This window comes from Pinus tabuliformis, chromosome 2_2, assembly GCF_031772625.1.
Source record: "Pinus tabuliformis cultivar Carrire ecotype Pingquan chromosome 2_2, CPIR1, whole genome shotgun sequence".
NCBI classification, from domain to species: domain Eukaryota; kingdom Viridiplantae; phylum Streptophyta; class Pinopsida; order Pinales; family Pinaceae; genus Pinus; species Pinus tabuliformis.
The window spans coordinates 6,923,442-6,946,182 of NC_142300.1; positions in this window are offsets into that span (position 1 = coordinate 6,923,442).

Sequence of the window (22,741 nt, forward strand, 5' to 3'; positions counted from 1 at the left end):
AACTTACTAACTCGCCGCTTGGATCAAAAATGGCCCAGGCTGTGGAGGACAGGTTCCGCGAACTACGACTCGCTCCGTCGGCATATCCAACACATGTCTCCAAAAGGTTTGACATCTGCAATAAATGTAAAAAGGTGGATTACTCGACCAAAATGAACACTTTAGCGAAAACAAAATACAACAAAAGCATATTGGTCACTATTTAAGCATAGTAACGCTTGAGGTACAACCCATTACGAGGTTGCGCCAATGGAATTCCGTCATAATCCATTAACTCGTAGGCTCTTTTTGCTAACACCCGTTTAACAATATAGGGGCCCATCCATAAAGACTTAAATTTACCTGCTCCCAATTTATCGGATTCTTGGTCATAAAGCAAGACCAAGTTGCCTTCTGAGAAGACACGGGGTTTGACATTTTTGTCGAACTGCGCCTTGACTCGTTTCTTATGGGCTTCGTTAGCCAAAGTGGCATCACAACGGGTTTCATCCAATTGGATTAATTCCAAGAAACGGGCCTCTTCTTCTGAAGTTCTGGGGAGGAGATCGATTGCGAGTTTAAGAGACGAAATTTCGCACTGGACTGGTAAGACTGCTTCCAGGCCATATACCAGTTGGAAGGGTGTGAACCCGGTTGCATTCCTTACCGATGTTCGGTAAGACCACAAGGCTGAGTACAGGATTAGGTGCCACCTTCTTTTGTGAACTCCGATCATCCTTTGCAACATACGCTTTAGGACCTTATTGATCGCTTCAACTTGTCCGTTGGCTTGCGGATAATACGGAGTAGAGCTGTCGTGAGACAATCCTAGCTTGGCAGCTTATTCAAGCATCCTGTGATTGTGAAAATGCGATCCATGATCCGTGACTATAGCCTGTGGTACGCCGAATCTGGCGACTACATGATTGAAAAAGAAAAGGGCAGATGTTTCACCAGTATTATCTAATGTAGGCATCGCCTCGGCCCATTTGGTAAAATAGTCAACTGCGAAAAGGGCAGTTGTTTCACCAGTATTATCTAATGTAGGCATCGCCTCGGCCCATTTGGTAAAATAGTCAACTGCGACTATGATATACCCATGCCCCCCGGTCGAGGTGGGGTTACATGTCATGAAATCGATGCCCCATTTGGCGAATGGCCCAACAGCAACTATTGGCTGTAGAGGTGCAGGTGGTCTTCTAGTTTTGCTTTCAAAAATTTGACAAGCATGGCAACTTCTGACTGCGGTTATGCAATCTTTGAACATTGTTGGCCAGAAGTATCCTGCTCGTAAGATTTTTTGTGCTGTAGCATATCCAGATTGATGCCCCCCACAAGCTCCTGAATGACACTCATTCATGGCCTTCTCGGCCTCCTTATGGGTGAGGCACCTTCTCAGAACTGTATCGATACCACGACGGTATAGTGTATCACCGACGATCATGTAGTCTTTTGCTTGGTATCGAATACGTTTTTGTTCAGAGTGAGAGGTGTTAGGCCTAAACTTTTGGGTTTGGAGATAAATTATTATATATCCATACCACTCATTGCTTGTAGATATCAGAAACAAATTCTCATCCACGATTGATTCTTCGGATGTTTCATCGTTGGACGACGATGGGAGATCGCATAATACTTCTGCAAAAACTAGAGCTTTCTTTGATTTGGATTTTACAAATTCCAGATCAAACTCTTGAAGGATTGCTATCCATTTTGAATATTTCCCCCCCAGCAACTGTCGTGACAATATATAAGTCATGGGGTTTCAATTTGATAGAATGGTAGTTTTCCAGAAGAGGACATAGTGTCGAAATCTTTGTATCGCTTGAACAGCTGCAAGTGCTAGTTTTTCAACATAAGAATATTTTCTTTCTGTATCATTTAAGTTTTTACTTAAATAATATATAGGGTGTTCAATTCCATCGACTTCTTGAACTAAAACCATTGCGATGGTTGTATCTGCTGCAACCAGATACAGGTTAAAATCTCTTTGATAATCGGGGGCGTACATTAATGATGCTTTCATTAAGGAATCTTTTAAAGCATCAAAGGAAGCTTGCGCAACCTGATCCCAGACAAAGGGTACCTCCTTTTTCAAAAGACGTGTATAACCTTTAGCAAGTTCGGCGTAATTTGGAATGAACCTCCTCAGAAAGTTTTCTTTCCCTTGGAGTTTCTGAATCTGAAGCAAATTTGAAGGTGGAGGCAAATTTATGATTTCCTGGACCTTGCACAGGTCGAGACGAATCCCATCCTTGGAGACTACAAAGCCAAGTAAACGACCATAACTGACGCAAAACACACATTTGTGTGGATTGAGTCGTATCTTGTAGTGTCGGCAATGTAGAAATATCGCTCTTAAATGCTGCGGATGATCAGTCCGCTTTCGCGAATGAGCCGGAAGGTCGTCGAGATATGGTTGAACGATGTTTTTGATGTCGTGGAAGGCATAATTCATTTCCCTCTGAAACATCGCCCCTGCGTTCTTTAAACCAAAGGGTAATTTTCGATAAGCGAATGTGCCCCACGGACAAATGAATGCAGTCTTTGACTGGTCCTGTGGGCAGATATTTATTTGATTATACCAGGAAAATCCATCCATGAATGAAAAGATTTCGCATCCGGCGCATTCATCAATTATCTGGTCGATGAAGGGTGTAGGGTAATTGTCTTTTGGACAAGCTTGATTAACATCCCTATAATCGACACACACTCTAATTGTCCCTTGTTTCTTCATAACAGGGACAATATTCGATACCCAATCGGTTAGAGGAACCGGGTAGATGAAACCAGCATGGAGAAGTTTTTCAACTTCTGCCTTAATGGCAGCGGCTTTCTTGGGGTGCACCTGCCTGAGTCGTTGTCGTACCAGTTTGACATCTGGATACATCTTAATTTCGTGTTCAACGATACTCGAGTCGATGCCTGGAATTTCACTATATGACCAAGCAAAGACATCTCTGAATTCGCGAAAAAGAGCGTTATATATTTCCAGTTCTGAAGGAGAACAACATTTGCCAACATAAATATTCTCTACAACATCTGTTTTAGTCGAGATATTTATGGCTATAGTCTCTTCAATGTTGGATAAGTTTCGCTCGGAATCCACTGTATTTACAGTATTTGATAGGAATTCAAAAACTGAAGGATGATAAAGGTCATATCGAGTATCTTCTTCATAATCCGGAAGAAGGGAACGATGGTGGCAATCACTCCATGGTGCCCCTTCAATCAACATTGATTGTACAATTCCTTCGTCGGTTCCATGCACTCGCGACCAAGGATCTGAAGGGGTACCATATTCTCTAGACCTATCTACCCAAACGCTTGATGAGCGTTGATTCGGGTTTGCCTCCCAAGCTAGAAACATTGATTGCTATAATACTTCTATTGGGCTTGGGGGTAAAACCATTACATGATCCATGTTGATATCGTTTTCTGAGATCTTTGTGGAAGATATCATATTGCAGGTCCCTATCGACGCTACTTCCGCTAGATTGATTGGAGGTGGAAAAGCGAAAGTTCCCATTAGCATAAGATCTTTTAATAGGCCTACTCCGATATTCTGAAGTGAATGGGGGCTTCCATGGATCATGGGAATGCTTCCTGTAACTTGAGAACCATTAGGGAGGAAGTTTTGTTGATCGACGATTGTAATCCCTCCTTGGAAAGGGAATGCAATCTTTCTAAAATAGGTTGACACAACAGCTACCATGGCATATATCCATGGTCTTCCTAGTAGGATGTTGTAATCAAGATTCCCATCGATGACTTCAACATCAATTTCTATTGTTTTTCCCCCTAGTTCAACTTTCAAGTTATTTAGGATACCATATGGGGTATATGTCCTTCCGTCAAATGCTTTTAACGTCGTCGAAGATCGCGACAAGGTTGGAGATCCTAAAGTTTTCCAGCAACTCATCGACATAATACATGTAGATGCCCCCTCATCAATAATTGTTCGATGAACAGTTTTGTTGAGGGCTTTCACTTGAATAAGGAAAGCTAGTTGGGCTGGTAACTGAGGATCGTATCCTTTGTGGTCGAAGGATACAAGATTGGAATCCTTAGGATCAACCCCACCAATGGCCGATAACAAAGCCTGCCTTTGGGATGGGCAATTTTGTAATACCTCAAGAGTCGACATAGCAGATGGCAATTGGGCCAAATCTTCTACTATGTTATAATGTTGCGCCGCTCTAGCGCGGGGATTAAACGTCGACTTGTGTACTACTCCCTTTGGCGGTTTTATTGTTAATTCAGGAATGATGGGTGGTACAACTTCTGTCGAAGTTGTTGTCGAACTACTTGGTTGATCTTTATCCTTGTCGTTCGACAGCTGCGGATTCCTGTAATCTTTGTTCCTTGTGGAAATCAAAGAATCATTTTGCTGTTTCGAAACCGACAACATTAGCACTTGAGACGGGGAAGCATTTCCACTATCAACCAGATTTGTTCCTGGATTTGGAAACGGATCAGTTAACACAACTGAGGTTTTTGAACTCTTAAAGAATCTTTTAAGCTCAGCTTTGTATGGACATTCTTTCATCCAATGATCCTCATCACATATCTGACACCCTGAAGGGGGTTTCCTATTTCCAAGAGGGTTTGAAGAAGGTTTTTCAGGAGATGACTCATCCTGTTTCTTCTTCTTCCCTTTGCCTTGTTTCTTCTTACTTCCTGGTTGTTTGGTTTCTTTGCCTTTATCTGTCGATACGGCATTTACTTCCGAAGCAAGAAGTTCGTCTTTTGCATTTTGATCTGAAATCTTACGGGCCTTCTTAGATGTAGCCTTTGTCGATTTCGTGTTTGTTTTGCCAATCACGCCATCACCGGCGTGAGAGTCATTGTTTGATTTAGGAGGAGGAGGAATTGAGAATTCTGGTCTAGGGGCGTCGGGTATTTTGTCGTAGAGCGTGCCGGACTGAGTATAGATCAAGTCTAGATATTGCGCATGAGTTATTTCTTGCTCTTCCGTTACGACTCCCCCCTTTGCCACATCTTCCGTAATGGAAGGTAATAACGACTTGATAAACCATTCAACTAATAGCTGGTCGGGAACGTACGTTTTTACCATCCTGCGACGACGTCGCCACTCATGTATATGATCAGATATGTGAGTGGTCGTTGTCTGTTTGAAGTTGGTAAGGAGTTATGTTCCCGTTTCATACCTTATTGGTAATTGAAAATGGGTTAAGAAAGTCGTGGCTAAGGTACTGAAGTTGTCGAACGAAGCTCTAGGCAATTCAATATACCATTTTGCCGCTGGACCCGTTAACGTCCTCTGAAAGAGGCGAAGCCTTATCGAATCATCGTTGAGGGTGTTTGATGAACAAAATAGATGAAATGTCATCACGTGATTCGATGGATCTTCACCCGGATTTCCATTAAATTTAGGAATATCTGATGGAAGTTTATGCGGAATCGCTGGCCACCAAGGGGCATAAGCAATTGGATCGTTTGTTAACCGATGTAAATCAGGTAACTCTAAAGTTGCCACGAATGGTAACTGTTGATTCAGGTTAGGTGAAGCATACCCAGGATACGATGGAATTGCCTGAGCAGTTGGCCTTTGCATACCAGCATAATGCAGTTGATGCTGGTATGACTGATACGGTTGGTGGACATGACCATTGTAAAATGGTTGATTTTGACCGTTTTGAATGTACGGTTGTCCACTGTTTGCAAAGATCTGCTGCTCAGAACCTTGGTATACTTGTTGGAATTGTGGTTGTTGGTATTGCACCAACCACGGTTGTGAAGCCATGTGTTGTTGCGCTATACTAACTGTTGGACCAAGGTGTGGGGTAATTGTACCCATCTGGACCTGTGTCGCCCCACTAGTTGGCGATTGTGGTTGAGTCACAGGGTCAAGGGGCTGTTGCATTACAACCTGAGAAATCTGAGGTTGGCACACAACAGGCAGCGTTTGAACTTGTGACACCGTCACAATAGCTGGTGTAGTCGGGATGTTCGACATAGGTACACATTGTTGCATTGAATACACAACTCTTGGTTGTTGAGGTAGCATAGGTACCCAACCACTTGAGGTGATTCCAGTGTAACCTGAATATTGTTGTGAACTCCCGTATGGATACCCTCCCGGAGGGGGTAATGAAAGGGCATACTGCCCCCCATACGGTGGTAATCCAGAACTCAAGGGGATTGTCTGCCCTTGGGGACTGGATTGCCCAAATTGACCTCCAGATGGATCAATTTGTCGAGACTCAACATAAGAGTTACCGGATATTATTCCGGTTGAACAAACAGGAACAGACCAGACTGTCGAAATAGCCCCTGAGTGGGCTCCTTCTAGCGGTTGAGAGCTAGTTGGGACAGATGGTATGCCGACGAACATTGTCGGAGTGACGACAGGGAGTTCTGCTGTCGCTGTGTCAGTCGACACAGTCCTAGATGTTGATGGTTGTTCAGACATTTGGAGTCTATCCAAAAGATTACCTAGCGATTCTACCGGAACTTCCACTAGTGGTAGACTAACTTCTGATGAAGAAGGATATAGAGTAACCTCAACTCCAAAGTGGGTTGGAGTACTTGTTTGAGGATCTTCTACAATTTCTTCAATCGCAATCAAACCAGGTGGAAGGGGAAGACCATCAGGTCCGTAAAAAATTTCTGGTGCCGAAGAAGGGGTGGAATCGACAGCGACAGATGTTTGAAGAGCAAGACTCTCCGAACCGGTCGTAGATGGAACTGGTTCAGTAACACAAGTGTTTACTCTCAGACTAGGATCAGTATTACTGTCCCTCTGTGGCTGTTGAACTTCTTCTGTAGAGGCAGGGTTCCCAGAAATGTTTGGAGTAACCAGAATCTCGGATGTTGTTGGAACACTTGTTCTAACTTTAATAGGAGATTTGGAACCGGTTAAACGAGTTCGCTTTGTCCGTACTGTTTTCGATTCCGGAGACAAAGACGGTTGACTCGTAAGCCTCCGCGAACGACGGGGTTTCAATTGACTTTCTTCCACGATTGCGGATTACTCGATCAACTAAAATACAAAAGGGGAAGTATGTTTCTGAATTAAATGAATTTTAGACGCTTTAGACACAACTTGTTTTTTCAATTTTAAAGAGTCGAGAAAAAACAAAAGATGACTCTAGTCTCCTTCGATTTTTAATGAGCCTGAAGTGACAAGTGCTCAGATGGACCTTTTCCGTTAAAGAGTCTGAAAAGGAACGAAAGGGACTGCTCTGGAGATCATATGTAGAGGGTGTGCCAAACCAATCACAAAACTGCAGAATATGTTTTACGGTACGGCAGTCAATATTCCCGAACGCTGTGTTCAGTGCATTGCGATCAGTAGGGCTGCCGACACGGCTTCCTATGGATAAAAGGTTTTAAGCCTATAGGGGTCTCCCAATATATACTCGACGGTACGTGGGAGCACAATCCGTACTGGCACTTATCGTCTCACAGTGGAGGAATCACCCAACCATCAGTGAGGACAACAGTTACCAGGCTTTACGACGCCGGAACACGTCTCTAGCCTAGACCTCTATGTTGTGCGTTAAGTTCCAAAGCATTGCTAGATTCATTCAATTTATTTTAAGTTGATCTTTCCTAGAAGTTTGCCTTTTTGGATCACCACGAGATGTAGATGTAATTCCTAAATGCAATCTAAAGATGATAAGCAAGCATTTATCTCTTTTCAACAATGAAAATCCTAGCTACAAGGGAAAAGAAAGACACAATCTTTTCTCAAAGAGCAAAGAGCACACTGTAAATGCACTTTTCCTAAATCAAACCATACAGACTATCAATATGCAAATGCACAAATGCATGTATTTGTTTTCACTTTCTTAATATTGATGCCTAAAAAGAAAGTTGATGTACAAATCTGAATTTGCTTTCAAGTGAAAAACACAAACAAGCTTTTTTTTCGAAATCAAAAAGGGTAGAGAAGATTACGACACTTTATGATTTTGAAGTAAACACTCGTTTCGACACTGTTAACACCCAGGTTGTTCCCTATGACTCCCAAGGGAATACGGCCGGGGTAACCACTAACCAATCTTTGGATCACAGTTTCTAGCCAAACTGTAATCAGAGAGGGCTCTCTCTTTATGATTTGTCTCTGTTATGATGGCGTTTTAGGCTAGGTATTATGCTCAGGTTTTGGTTTATGTTTTGGTTGAAGGATTTCTCTCAGGGCTTAAGATGTAGTGTTTAGAGAGTAATATCTTATTGGGCAATGGAGTCTGGAGTTGTGAAATGCTTTGAAATGCAGGATTGGTGGTGTTCAAACTGCAGGGCCGATTGTGTATCTCAGACAAACAAATTTAACTTGAATGGTGAGGCATGTCAGCCAACAGAAAGCAATTAAGAATTCTCTGTTAAGCTGGTGAGGTGAAAGTGAAACACGTTGCACAGGAGCAAACTTGAATTCCTGAGACAAAGGTCACTGTGAAAGATGTATTCTGAAAGTGCAGCAATTAAGAATTACACTTATCAAGATTACAGCTGAAGAAAACATTCATTAACAACACAGATTGAACTCAGGGTATTTCTTGAATAAATCCTGAAAGTTATTCTTTTTCCTTGTTGCTAAATATTCAAAAATTAGAAACATATATGGATTTCAACAAATCAAAAATACATAACAGAGAGAGTTACAGAGACTTATTGTATTGTGTAATACACAGGAATCCAGCAGTTTTCAACAGACACCAGAACGCATTCAACACTTCATAAATCCGAGAAATTCCATCACTTTCTTTATTAAACTTCTGAAAGGATTACAGCATAAGAACTTCTTCAGGAGAAATCAACAACAACCCTTGCAAACTCATGCGAAGGGGACTTTATAGGAATGCTTATACAAAATATCTCAGGCATTGAGTCATCTGAGAGAGAAAATATCTTCATTACTTCGTACAGAAAAGTAGAAAAGAAGTTATTACAGCTTTGAATGCAGCATAACTGCTCTTTAAGTCTGTCAGAGGATATTTTGACCCTTGGAGGTCAGTGAGTCGGTCGAACCACTTTGCTTTAATGCTGGAAAATGTGCCTTTAAGTTTGTTGCGCTGTATTTTCTCGGCTCTGCCACCTGTGGTTTCCTACTTTTGCTTCGTTGGCCGAATTTTCTGCTGAGTTGGCTCAGCTCTAATCTTTAATGCATGCTGATTTTGTTAAACTGTGCTTTAGATAACAATTCATATTTTAAAAACAAAATTTGGTGAATGACTCACTGTCTATAAAAAATTTTGTATTGTATTTGTCCACCAATCTTGTGTAGGGAGTTGATGCCTGAGAATTGCATCCATAGTCTCCTCTGCCTCTGTATACTTGTAAAAATTGGGAGCCACCTCAAACAGGTGATTGATCTCATTCATTATAAAAAATAGACTTTCTACCTTGTTGTAGATAGTCTGTCCTGTAGCTGGCCCTGTTTCTTCTGAGTTGCTGGGCTTCTCATTGATTTCGTTTGTGGCAAATGCATTCACTCTTTTGGCATACTGCTCATGAATGAGCAGTCTCCCTGCCCTGTTCAGTAAGCTAGGGAGTCCTCTGTTTTGCAGCACCAGGAATTTATCCATGAACCTTTTCACCTCGGTCTGCATGTCCTGGGTTCTTCTCTCCAATGTCTGCACCAAATTTCTCAATGTGAGAACCCTTTTGATCAACTGAATGGTCTCAGTTCTATTGGGAATTCCCATGTTTTCCAGCTGAGTACTTGTTCTATTATTCAGCACATTGATCATCCTGGTGGCAACTTCAGGCATGTTGCCTAGAGCAGCCCTTGACTTGTGAATTTCAGCTTGTGCTTTTGGGATGAGCTCTAGCTGCTCATGGATTGTCTCTATATACTGCCATTGGTCAGTAATAGACTGGCCAATGTTGGCCCATAGCATTGCCTTAAGCCCAGCTATAACTTTATCTAATTTGAGCTCATTTTCTAGCTCTTTTATCCTGTCTTTGAGGGCTTTCACCTCCCTGCCCTTCTCTGCCACCGCTTGTTTGGATTTGTCATATCTGTCATTCACCTTGGCCAATTTATCCCTGGTCTCATTCAGCTCTGCCATTTGAGCTTCCAGGGCTTGAATCTCATTTTTTAGCTTTTGCATGTCCAAGCTAGGGGCTTGCTCTGTTGGTGGAGGTGTTGAAGTAGGTGGTGCAGCTTGATCAGTCTGTTGGGGGGGAGGAACAGTAGTTGGGGCAGCTTCCTCAAGGTTTATGATTTGAGGAGGAGGCTGAGAGGTCTGCCCTTCTTCTCTTTGTTTTAAGGCTGCCTGTAGTGCTGTTTTTGCAGCCTCCGATTCTCCCAGCTTTTCCTGAGTTTGGATTAGCTGCTTATACAGAGATATCAACAAGGTTGTGGCCTGTTGATCATGTCTTTGCTGGGCAACATCATCTGTTTGAGGGTGAATTGTAGCTGGGAGTTTGATCTTTCTCCTCAAGGCTGCCATGTCTGCATCCCTCAATTTTAATATCTCTTGTATGCCCTTGATATCTTTGGGATCATGCCCCATCTCTATGATGATGTCCTCTAAGGACCTTATTCTGTTGTCCTTTGCCTGGGATGATGCTCTCTCCAACTCTAGCTGAGAGGTTGTATTGTTAAGGCTATTTTGTAGCCTGTAGTTATCCAATGTTTGGTCTGCCAAGGAAGCATAGACCATCTCACCCGTTTGCTTATGCAGTTCTATCTTATCCATAGGGTGGATATCCTTGGCAAGGACTTCCAGGTTAGTCCTCAAGTAGTCAGAGGCAGATTGGGGCTGCACTGCTGTTGGCATAAAATGACTCATGATCATTTTGCCTTCCTGCACATCATATGCAGACATGAGTCTTTGTTGATTGGTGGGAGCCATGTTCAACAGATGGTTATACAGCTGTATCTTGATGGGCTCATTTCTCCTCTTAATGTCGATGAACTGCTGTTTAATGCTGGGTCCACCTTCTCTTTGCTGATTTGAGGAACTTACTTCTCCTCCCATTACTCTATCCTGTTCCTGTTGAAAGGAACTTGCTGATGTTTCCCTGCTGGGTGGGACCATACCAAAAGACTGTCCTATTGGCATTTTTTCCTCTGAGAAGGGATTGATTCTCTGTCTTTTCTCCCCATGAGATGCTAATGTTGTAAGGGGAGTCTCTCTGTCCCTTTTCCTGCTTGTATCCTCCTTTTGTGGAGTTTGGAGGATTGATGCCTCAGCTGAAGTTTCTTGCCTTGGAGGCACAGTTTGTTCAGTGGATTTAGGGGCTTCCACTGTTTGCTCTTGCTGGACAGGCTGTTCCTGCCTTTGTTCTTCCTGTTGTTGCTGTTCTTCTTGCTGCTGCACTTCTCCCTGCTGCTCCATTTCTTCTTGTTGCTGCACTAGGGTTTCCATTTGCTCTTCAGTCATAGGAGGTGGCTGTTCCACCTGCTTTTCTTTGCCTTTGTTGGCTGTCTGTGGAGTATTCATGGCAGCTTGCTGATGTGTTGTTGAGGATGAGGCAGCTGCTCCAAGTTGTCTTTTGTATGAGAGGGGGACCTGTCCATAAGTTTCTAAGTCAGTTTCCTTTTGAATATTTCTGGCCTCTCTTTCTAGCAGCTCTTCACTAGTGATTTCCTCTTCTAGGGTGCCCTCTTCCCAGCTTAATGCATTGGCATACTGCTCAATCTCAGGCTGCCTCACATGTGAATAGGTACCCAATTTGTATCTTATCCTCCTGAGGGAAACAAAATGATTGGGGTCATAGGGTATCCACTCAAAGCTAGTTTGCAGTTTGAGGGCCTCTAGGATACTGTTTGCCTCTTTCCATCCCTCCTCTTTTTTGTTATATAGGAAAGGGCCCAGCTGGCTCCTTACCTTCAACTGTGCCTTCTTGTTCTTACTTTGGAAGTGGAGGTAGTCGGAATTCCCAAATTGTCTGAAGTATTCGAGGGCAAAAAGCCTCATGGGGACATACCTTGGCAGCCTAAAAGGCTTTAACTCACATCCATATACTCTAATGACTGTGTGGTCTCGGTAAAAGTACCAGTTACCAATGCTGTAGGTTTTGTTTAGATGGAGAATTCTCCTCATGTCATCAGTTAGCCTTGGAGGAGGAACACCATACAATAATGTCATAGCTGGATGTATGAATAAGTCTATGAACTCACAGTATGTGTATGGTGACACAGAGGTGCAATGAAAAACAGAGGTCCAAAACACAACTGACCTTGGATCCCCCTGGGCATTAACTTGTTTCAGGGGAATGAAGAAGCTGCCTGGTTGATTAAACAAGAATAGATGGTAAATGTAGGAAGTATATCTGAACAGTCTTTCCCTTTGCAGATTCATCAGCTGGTCATGGATCCTATCTGCAATATATGTGGCATAGTCATAATGTACAGCTGGAGGCTTTCCAGGAGAGAATATAGACAGCATTGCCATTATAATTTCATCCACATCCTCCATTCCCTTGAACCCTAGGACATAGCTGATCAAATCCACTAGCATTCTGCCCAATTCATTTAAGTAAGCATATCCAATAGGAGGAGTTCTGATGGCTTCAGAGCCTGGTTGTACAAACAGCTGGTTGATTTTGATGATCTGGTCATTTGACAACTTATTCCCCTTCTTTATCAAATTCTGCATGTAGAGGGGGGTCAATGGTTTTGCAGTGTGGAAATGCAGCATCTCATTTATGCTCTCTGGGGTGATATGGAACAGAATTGAGCCTGTAGGGCTGAGGACAGCTCTTTGGCATGGATCATAGCACTCCTGGCATCTGTGGATCAATTCAGGCATAGGATTTACCTGGGGGAGGTTGTAGATGGGCAAGTTTGAGTCCCAAATCCCTAGGATATCAGCTCCACTAAGGTGCTGGGCTTTCAGCTCATTTAGCATCTGAATATTATATTTAGAGCCTAATGGAAACCAGTCTAACATTTGATAATCCATATCTCCCAGAGCTTTCCATTCTAACTCCCTGTGAGGGGCATTGAGAGGCTTGATGTTCAGTGCAATTGGAGTTTCCATGGTCTGTTAAGCTTCTGACTTGTAGGTGAACTGGTTGAAGTAGGCAGAACAACACAGCGGTGATTACTTGCAATGAAAGTGTGAATTTCAGGGACCAGAGGGTGAAGTGGGTACACAGCACTTGAAATACTGTTTGAATTACGAATAAGACCAATGTCTGGTCTCACTTTGTCTTCTGTGGCAGGTTTTTAATGGGTTGACCAACTGTCTCACGATTGCGCGAGCAGTTTACAGTTTTTGATAAGAACTCGGGAATTCAAGGCTCAGCTGGTGGTTTTCGAGCTTGCAGTTGGGAATAGAGGCTTTGCAGAGGGAATTTGCCGGTAAAATGATGAGTTTTAGTGTCCTTTGAGCCTTCTGAGTAATTTACAGACAATTCAGGCGTATGGAGGATAAATGATGAGAAATACCTGGTAAACAGCGAGCAGTGGTCGTAAATGTGGGCAGGATTGGTGCTCTGGAGGTCTTCAGGTCGATTCCAGCGGGGTGGCGCAGTTTTGGACGTAAAAGACCATGCAGCGGAAACAATAGCGAATGAGCAAAAAGTATGCAAAACGTGATTTTTGGCCAAAATATGGACCTTTTGGCAATTTGGCGCTTTTTCTCGGATGACGTCAGCATGACGTCATAGGGTGGGGTCAAGCTCAGATGACGTCAGCATGACGTCATCGGGTGAGGTGGCGAGCTACTATTGGTCCATGGGGATGATGCGGTGGCAGACACGTTGGCACAGGGGCGGACAAGAGTACTGATGCGATGGCAGGGTGGCGATGACGTGGGTCTGACGTGGGACCAGCGAACCGGGCGGTAAGTGCCATAGCGGTTACGGTTTCTCGGAGCGGTTACGATACGGCCCTGGTTTTGTCAGAGGCCGCTCCGAGAGACCCGAGAGGGTGACGCGTGGCCGCGCAATGACGTATCCCTTCGTCATTTTCTCAGGCGCTAATCGTCTGTCGTGGGGGCCGCTCCGATATCAATGAGGGCCGTCGGATCCCACGGGTCCGATCCGACGGTGGACGGGAGGGCGATGTGATCGGTGGATACGGACGCGGGCGGAGGAATAAACAAATATTTCTTTTGGGACACGTGCTCAGCGGGAAAGGTTTAGATATGGTATTTTTCAATGTTTTTCAATATATTTCGAAAAATCAAATATATGCGCCAACTTTGGTTAAGCGGCAAAAGTGGGTTTTTTGGGTTTTTTCATAATTTCAAAGGGGTTATGGGTAGGAGGGGTTTTTATAGGGTTTTTCTTTGCAAATGAAGGTTTAATGAGTGGAATGACTTGGAACAAGGGAGAGAGATGAGGTATAGGTTCATCAAAGTGACCAGATGTCATTTTGATTCCTTTTTAGAAAACATATGGCTATAATGCCAAGGGGAGGGATATTTATACAAAATTTGGGGTTTATACACCATGGTGTTAATACTAGTAGGGGAAAGGTAGTATAGGGGATTTACATAGTAAAGTTAGAGTTAATATGGGGGGAAGATGTGAATGAGGGGGGAAAATCACTAAGTTTATTTGAAACTTATTTAGTTTAGGGAGTAGATCAAAATGAAAAGAGTTTAGACAAGAAATGTGGCTTCTAAAAAGATTAAGAACCACCATGAAACCATAATCTCTTCCATGAATCTCAGCTGATGAGGGAGTGTTAGTAATGAAATGGAGAGGGGAGGAAGGGAGGTTAGACATGCTTCCTGCTTGCTGCAACCTGATGAAGAATGACACCTTCTCAATTCATTGATTTTGCTTTGGTAAACAAAGTTAGCACACATGCAACTGATAAGAAATGGCCCTTCTGCAACCCCAACTGCCTACCCATCTATTTGCCTAGCATTTTTATTTTCTTCTTGGAGGGTGCACTTGGACTTGCAGACCCTTACATTGCCTTTTCTTTTCTTTGGCTTTTCTTTTGTTTTTCTATCTACTTCTACCCTTATTTCTTCCAAGGTCCCAGATTAAGCTGTTGGGAGCCTTTTTTCTCTACCTAAACTACTTGTCTACCAAGATTAAACAGTTTGGACAGACTCCTTTCTCTATTCTACAGCTGAAAATTTAAAACATGACATGGTCCAGATTAGACTGTTGGACCATTCATCAAGATTCGAGTCCATACCAAGCTATAAGCACAGATTGGATGCTCTTGGAAATATGTGATCTTTGAATCATCAAAGCAGAGCATATTTGGACCTTTTCATAGCCAATCATGAAATAGGAAACCTATTGGTATAGGTAGCTAACAGACACTAGAAAGAGACAAATTCAAACCAAAGCAAAAGTAAAAAGTATAATCAATTGTCAACAGCAAAGGAACTTTCTCCTAAGATCAAAATCGACACTAACGACAGACTTAAATCTAAGGACGACAGTATGACTATTTTACTTTTCAATGGAAAACTGTAAATGATGTAACAAATACACAAAGAACACCTACAGTCTTTTTGTACAAAGGAGGCGGAATTAAGGCAGAGAAAAGGGGTTCTCAGATAGGTACACACACTGATAACAGGCTGCAAAAATCAGAGATAAAACTGAACAAAATGAAGCAAAGAACCTCAGCTGCACAGGGCAAGGGCTGATCAGTGCACCTATTGCACAGAGAAACTGAATTGCAGCGCAGGTAGCCCTCTCGGGACCTGCGTTGAAATGAAGAACCTCTTCACAGAGCCTGCACTGGGGTAGAAACGAGACTTCTATCCGGGTTCTGGGTCACGGTTTGCAGTTTAATCTATGGATTTTGGCCGAGTAAAAGCAATCAGTAAGGTACAATTAGAGGGATGATTTAAAGGAGGACTAAGAGCTATCACAAAGGGCAATTAGAGCATTTGTGGATCAGATGTTCAAATCATAAACAAATCCAATGGGTGGATTGAAGTAGCAGCTACTTTGCATTTGATAATGGAAAATGCAGTTCGATTGCTACTTCTGTGTTTATGAGGCAAACAACAAAAGAAACACAAACAAACTAACTAGACACGATCCCCAGCGGAGTCGCCAATTTGTTGTTGGGAAAAGTATCTATTCCTATCCCACTCTAAGGTGTGACAGTTCCTTAGCAACAAACAAGGAAAACTACTTGTGTATTCTTCTTTATGAAATGTAAACGAAGAGGAAGGATAAACTAACTTGTGTCTTGCGCTAGTTTGTTGATCCAATCGCTCTCCTCTCCGAGAGCTTCCAGCTCCCTTCTCCCTTACTGGCCCAGCTTCACCAAATTCCTGCAAGATCACAGAAGAGAGACACTACACGAAGATATAGATGTACATTCATAAAAAGCTCAGGATCAGATTAAGCTAAACATGCAAATATAACAAAACATCACTGATACACAAGCATGTAGAAGAAACTCAAATAGTTTTATTAATGCAATAAGAAGATCTAGGAAGAGATACAACCAAGTGAGTCCCGATCCAACATCTACCTCCCAGCAAAGGAATCCCTTCCTCACCTCCAACAAAGCATAAATCACCCAATGCACTAATCTCAATCTCAAACCAACAGCAATTCTCTGCAAAGTACAAAATTCCAGCCCCCTGGATCTCTGGGATGAGGGATCCATATATAGATGTAAGCAGAGAGGATGAGTCAACTTATGTTTTGACTTGTGTCTTCTCTCTGTCAGTTCTTGCTTCCACTAGGAGGCTGAGAGCCTCTTACTCATCCTTGGTCGAACTCAGTGAGGCAAGTGTCATTGGAGAAGATTCTGGAAGCTTCCATTGTCTCTCCACCTCGTTGAATGACTCTGCCACTTTTCATTTCCCGCTCAACGCACCTGGGTAGTGCATTCAAGTGCGTTGCAATGCACCTAGCCAGTGTATTTGGGTGCTTTGCAACGCAGCCAGCTAGTGGAGCATCTGAATTGATCCTGATTTTACTAGTTTTGAGCAGTTTCTGGTGGAGAACTTCTGGGAGAAGCTGTCATTGGTTGACCTTGTTCCTTTAAGGGCATGAACAACATAGGGACTTTGGATCCCTTGGTTTATGGACATTTCATGCTCAGAGCTGTAAGGCACAAAAATTTCTATAACAAAGTGAGCCATCTTATTTATACTTGTTCTTAAAGACCCACTTGCAGCCAATCAATCTGGTTCCAAATGGAGGGTCCACAAACTTCCATGTTATGTTATTTATGAGAGAATCATACTCTTTTTGTGTTGATTCTTTCCATTCATCATGAGAAGTAGATTATTTAAAGGAAGTTAGTTCAAAATTAGTTGACAAATTTAGTTCACAGTCATAAGAAACTCCCATATCAACAGATGAATCAAAATCATCTACATCACCTCCATTTTTTCAGGTGGAACTTATTATTCCTATCTTTCCAACCTATTCAGGATGAACACTTTCAATTTTCTTAGTGAGCCATTTTGAAGGACCTTTATGAGATTATCCAGGTTTTTTTGTTAACTAAGTTGGGGATGAATCAAGATTTAGACTTCCAATCCTCTAAATCACATCACTGAAAGTGTCTTATTGATTTTGAAGAAGTGGTTGGAACATCATGAGGGGGAGAGAGAACTTAAAAAGGAGATTCCACATATTGATCCAAGATAGGTATCCCCCCTTCAAGACATGGAATCTCATTATCAAATTCCTGAAAAAAATTTACATGCCTGAATCTATCCAAGCGACCAAGTTGTCACTCAACAACATTGTCATTCTTGGAAGATTCAAGAAAAATCACATTTCTAGACAATATAAACTTCTTATTTACTTCATCATAGAGATTATATGCTTTGTAGTTATTCAAGTACCCCAAGAAGATACACTTTTGACTCGTTGTACCAAGTTTGTTTCTCTGTTCCTTAGGAATCAAGGTGTAGCAGGTGGAACCAAAAACATTGAGATGCATTATCGAAGGAATATGGCCATACCACATTTCATGAGTATTGTTTATGAGAGCATGAGATGGAAATATTTTTTTAATATACATTTCACATAGAACTACATCATCCCAGAACATTAGCTTAACATTTTTTTTAAACATCATTGAACAAACCATATTTAAGTTTGTCCTATTCTCTCTTTCAGCTACACCATTTTATTGAGTATTATACAACACAATTGTTTGATTTTGAATCCCATGTTGGTGAAGATATTTTTCAAACTCATTTGAAGCATAATATTTTCCATTATCAGTATGAATAGAGCCAATATGAGACTGTGTATCATTTTCAATCCATGCATGAAATTTTTTGAAAGTTTAAAAAGCTTCATATTTATTATTCAATAGATATACCAAACACGTTCAAGTATAGTCATCAATAAAATTCATCATATATTTATTTCTATATGCAGAAGGAATGGGCATAGGGACATATATATCAGAATGGACCAGTTCAAGCTTTTTATGTACTCTAAAAACATAATCATGAAATGGATGTTTGATATGTTTTCCTAAGATACAAGCATCACATTGCTTTAGTTTCATAGGAATTGTTGGAAAACTAATAACACCATTTCTCTTCAATAAATGAAGACTATAATAATTCAAATTTCCAAGCCTAGAATTCTATAAGAGATTGGATGGAAATGTACCTTCATTATACTGATAACTATATGGATAGTTTTTTTCATGAGAAAACATTCCTTGCAACTTCAAGAGTTTTTATTCTTCTATTCATGTCATGAAAAGTGTGTTGTTTGATGCCTTTCTCACCTAAACTTTTCCATCAAACATGTGAATAGAGTGTCCTTGTTGGAAAATATGAACCATGGATAATAGGTTTTTTCAAAACTATGGGAGGTAGAGAAAATCATGCAGAAGAACTTCGAGGAGTCCAATAAGTTTTATCCTAATGGTTCCAAGTTCATATGGATCAAGTCTTGACTTGTCTACAAAGTATATTGCTCCATCTATATTGTCACTGAAATATTCAAAGAAATATTTCCTAAATTTCATGTGGTAGGGTGCTCCTGTATCAAGCAACCATGCATATTTCCACAAAGAAAATGAAGTATTAAACAAGTATTTAATTACTCCAATATTGTAATGTTCTACAATATAATGAGAAAATCTAGGTGCTTTATTTTTCCCTAGATATGGTGTTTTACCTTTATCTTCATTTCCTTCTTATTGGATTTTGTCCAAAGAGATTTTTCTTGTGGATGCATCATGTCCACTTCTATCACAGCTAATACAATGGATGTCATGTCTTCTTCCTTGATAATGGTTTCCCTGATGCTTATATTATTCTTCTTTCCACTTCCCATTTTGCCACCTCTTCCTCTAGCAGATTCTCGTGTTAGATTCTTATAATTTTGTGCGAAGCAAAAAACTTCTTCAAAAGACTGAGAATTTGTCTTACTCTTCCCAAAATCCCTCTCTTTCCTCAAACTTCTCCACAAGAGTGTCAAATGTAATATCCATCTCTTTTGGCACTATATTGTAATGATTAAAGATGGTGATAATATGTGGAATATAGTGCCTTGATGAAATTTGTGAGAGGAACATGTATTTTAACTTTGGTGGCTTCTACATCATGCATGATACCTTTGATTTTAGAGGTTAGGGAAAGAGGATCATCATATTTCTATTCTAGATTGAAGAGCTTGATCATTAGTTGGACTACCTTAAGCTCTAAGTGTGAGTCATATAAGCCTTTCAAATTTTGTAAATAATTAAAATAATTGCTATTTGGTGCAAGTTGATGACTCGCCTATCCATTTATTAATGCAGCAATCAAGACATAGGCCTTGTTGTTCTTATTCTCCCATAGGTTGAACTCTTTATTTGGTGTTGGCTTGGCAGGTTGATTTTCACCTTTTCCTTCACATACACCTTTCCATAGGTTATTAAAGACAAGTGTGTGGTCAATATTCCTTTACCATTCATGGTAATTTTCCTTTCCAATGAGCACCACACCCACAATGGAGATAAGAGGGTGCATCTTTAATCAAAGCTTTGTGCAAAAAAATCACTGCATTAATTATAATTTCTAACAAGAGCCCCTCTTTGAATGGTTGTCAACAATCTACTCCCCCTTTGTATTATCACATTGACTAACTTCAAGCTCCACCCATAAGCCTTCAATCATAATTTTAAATAGAATTTCTATTAATTTTTAAAACAGGATTAATCTTGCTTTTATGGAAAATAATTAATAACGTGTTCTTAACATAGACGCAAGCACAGTTGGTCAAATCCTAACTTGCATAAGTATTTGTGCCACTTTGATCCACTTCATGCTTCCATTTCTAATAGAATGGACTACTGTTATACCACATGACTGCTTCACCACTATTTATCTCACCAAGTGGCTTTACGACTTACAAACACTTTGCACCATTCTCTCAAAGGTTTTAGTAATATATTTTACATATAACTTGGCTAGTGCAAACTCCGCCTTTAGCAAATAATGTAGTCTATTAATAACTACATCACTTTTCAGCAAACATGAGTTGAAATCTAGAATCATGATCTCTAGAGAATAGAAACCATGACCACAGAAAGAAGGCTTTCTACAGTGAAAAGGAGAGCAAACACTACAATGTTTTCTAGGAAATACTATGCCCAAAATTGCCTAAGCTCCTCACAAAGATGTCATGAGATCAAGATTGTGTGACAAATATGTCATGAGATCAAGCCCATGCGGAAACCTAATTGTCGTGTTAAACATAGTGAAAGTTGTGCACGATGATGAACCCATTAATGGTGATAACAGGAGGTAATAGTAGAAAACTATGTAGTAAGGAGTGACACAAAGATGAAGGAAAGGAAGGTGCAGGTGGTGGTGATTAAGAGAAATATTAAATCCTTTTTTTGTTTCAAAGAGACACCAAACTAGTGTAGCATTAGGACATGTGCATAGAGAGGAAACATTTTGTGATAAACCCCAAATTAGTGGAGCGTTAGGTCAAGTGCATAGTGAGGAAATAAGTTTTTGACATACACCAAATTATTGGAGAATTAGGATCCCTATATATATGCGCGCAATGAGAACACTTAAATTTTGGCAAGAAGATAGTGCAAATGCATCAAATATTGAGCAATGAGCTACGGAGAGGGACATAAATGGGGGACATACACTCTGATACCATATCATGCCAAGATGGTAACGCCCAAATAGAAATTTATTAAGAAGAAAATCAATATATACACATAGGAGTGAGAACCTTGGGATTCACATTCTAACGTCTCTTCATATTCTCATTTTGTATTTACATATTTACAATATATTTTCCCAATCCTGAACGATTAGGTTTCAACAAAAAATATTTTCTTTAGTCTTATGAATCAAAATGTTCCTCCAAAACTTCCTAGGATAAGACTTAGAGAGGTGTAGTAACTACTCATGATTTATATTAATATAGTATCTTTTATTTATTTTAATAATAGATTTGTATGTATTTATCTTATCAAGTTTTAAGGTTTCGTTAGGAGAATCTCTAATTGTTTTTTCTAACAATTTTGCAATCATTATCATACCAAGGGTTGGTAGTTCTATTATTCCTTTTAGATGACACATTGGTAAAGAACTTATTAATGGTAGTAGAGAGAGTTGTAGTAAAATTATGATAGAAGTTTTCAATTTTATCCTTATAAGTTAAGAGGTATAAATCCCTATTTAAATCCTTTAAGAAGAGAACCATTTTACTCTTGTCAAAAAGCAGGTGGCTTTGACTCTCGCAATTCTCATGCATGTGCTTGTTTTCTATGGAAAAGTTTAGAGTTAAGGCTAAAGGTCTATGATGAGAGTCAGGATCATGGTCATTTAAGAGGTCAAAGTTTACAATTTGGTTGGAAATAGGGATATTAGATATCTCATAATCCACAACATTACTTCCAAACCCATGAATAAAAGTCGTCTAGTTGGATTTTGACCATCTTATTTGTAAACTCTATTATTGTTTTTGGGAATAAATAGTCACACCATGTATATCGTAAGGAATCTATTTGCCTATTTTCAAACAGATAAGAGAAATTCGGAATTATATTCACCTATTTTCAAGCAAAGGGGACATATTTTCACCATAGATAGTTTTCAGGCCCATGGTATTAGGTGGTCCATGGTATTCATCCATGGTATTTGATCTAATGAATCCTATTTAAAGGTTAAACATACATAGTTTTCAAGTCCACGATATTCATCCATTATATTTGATGTGATGAATTATATTTAAAGGTTTGTTATACTACATTATTCGATATATAATTTAAATGGTCCAATATATGGCTAGAAATGCACTTTAATTTTGGGTTTTGTATCTTTATTATAATGTTATATTTACATCCACGAAATATTTGACTAGGCATATCTACCCAAAGGGATCACTTCCTATCAGCTCAACCATGGAGCCTAAGTTACCCTGAGAGTGTCAGGAGAATTGAACACGTGACCTCTCAATAGAAAATGTGATTTAACAATGAGGACTCAATCAATTGAGCTAACTCTCGGGGCTTACAATGCATTGATTCTACTTGAGTAGACATTGTTATTTATCATTCAGTTTTTACTTGAATAAATATTTCTATTTTTAATTAGGTAGATAGAAAGTTTACACTTTTGAGATATATATATATATATATATATATATATATATATATATATATATATATATATATATATATATATATATATATATATATATATATATATATATATATATATATATATATATAGATATACATACATACATACATACATACATACATACATATATATATATATATATATATATATATATATATATATATATTACTTGTATTTTTTAATATTTTAATGTAAGCATTTTTTTTAATATAACTGTATGTTATATATGTGACAACATCTCCCCTATACTGGGTTGTAGAGCA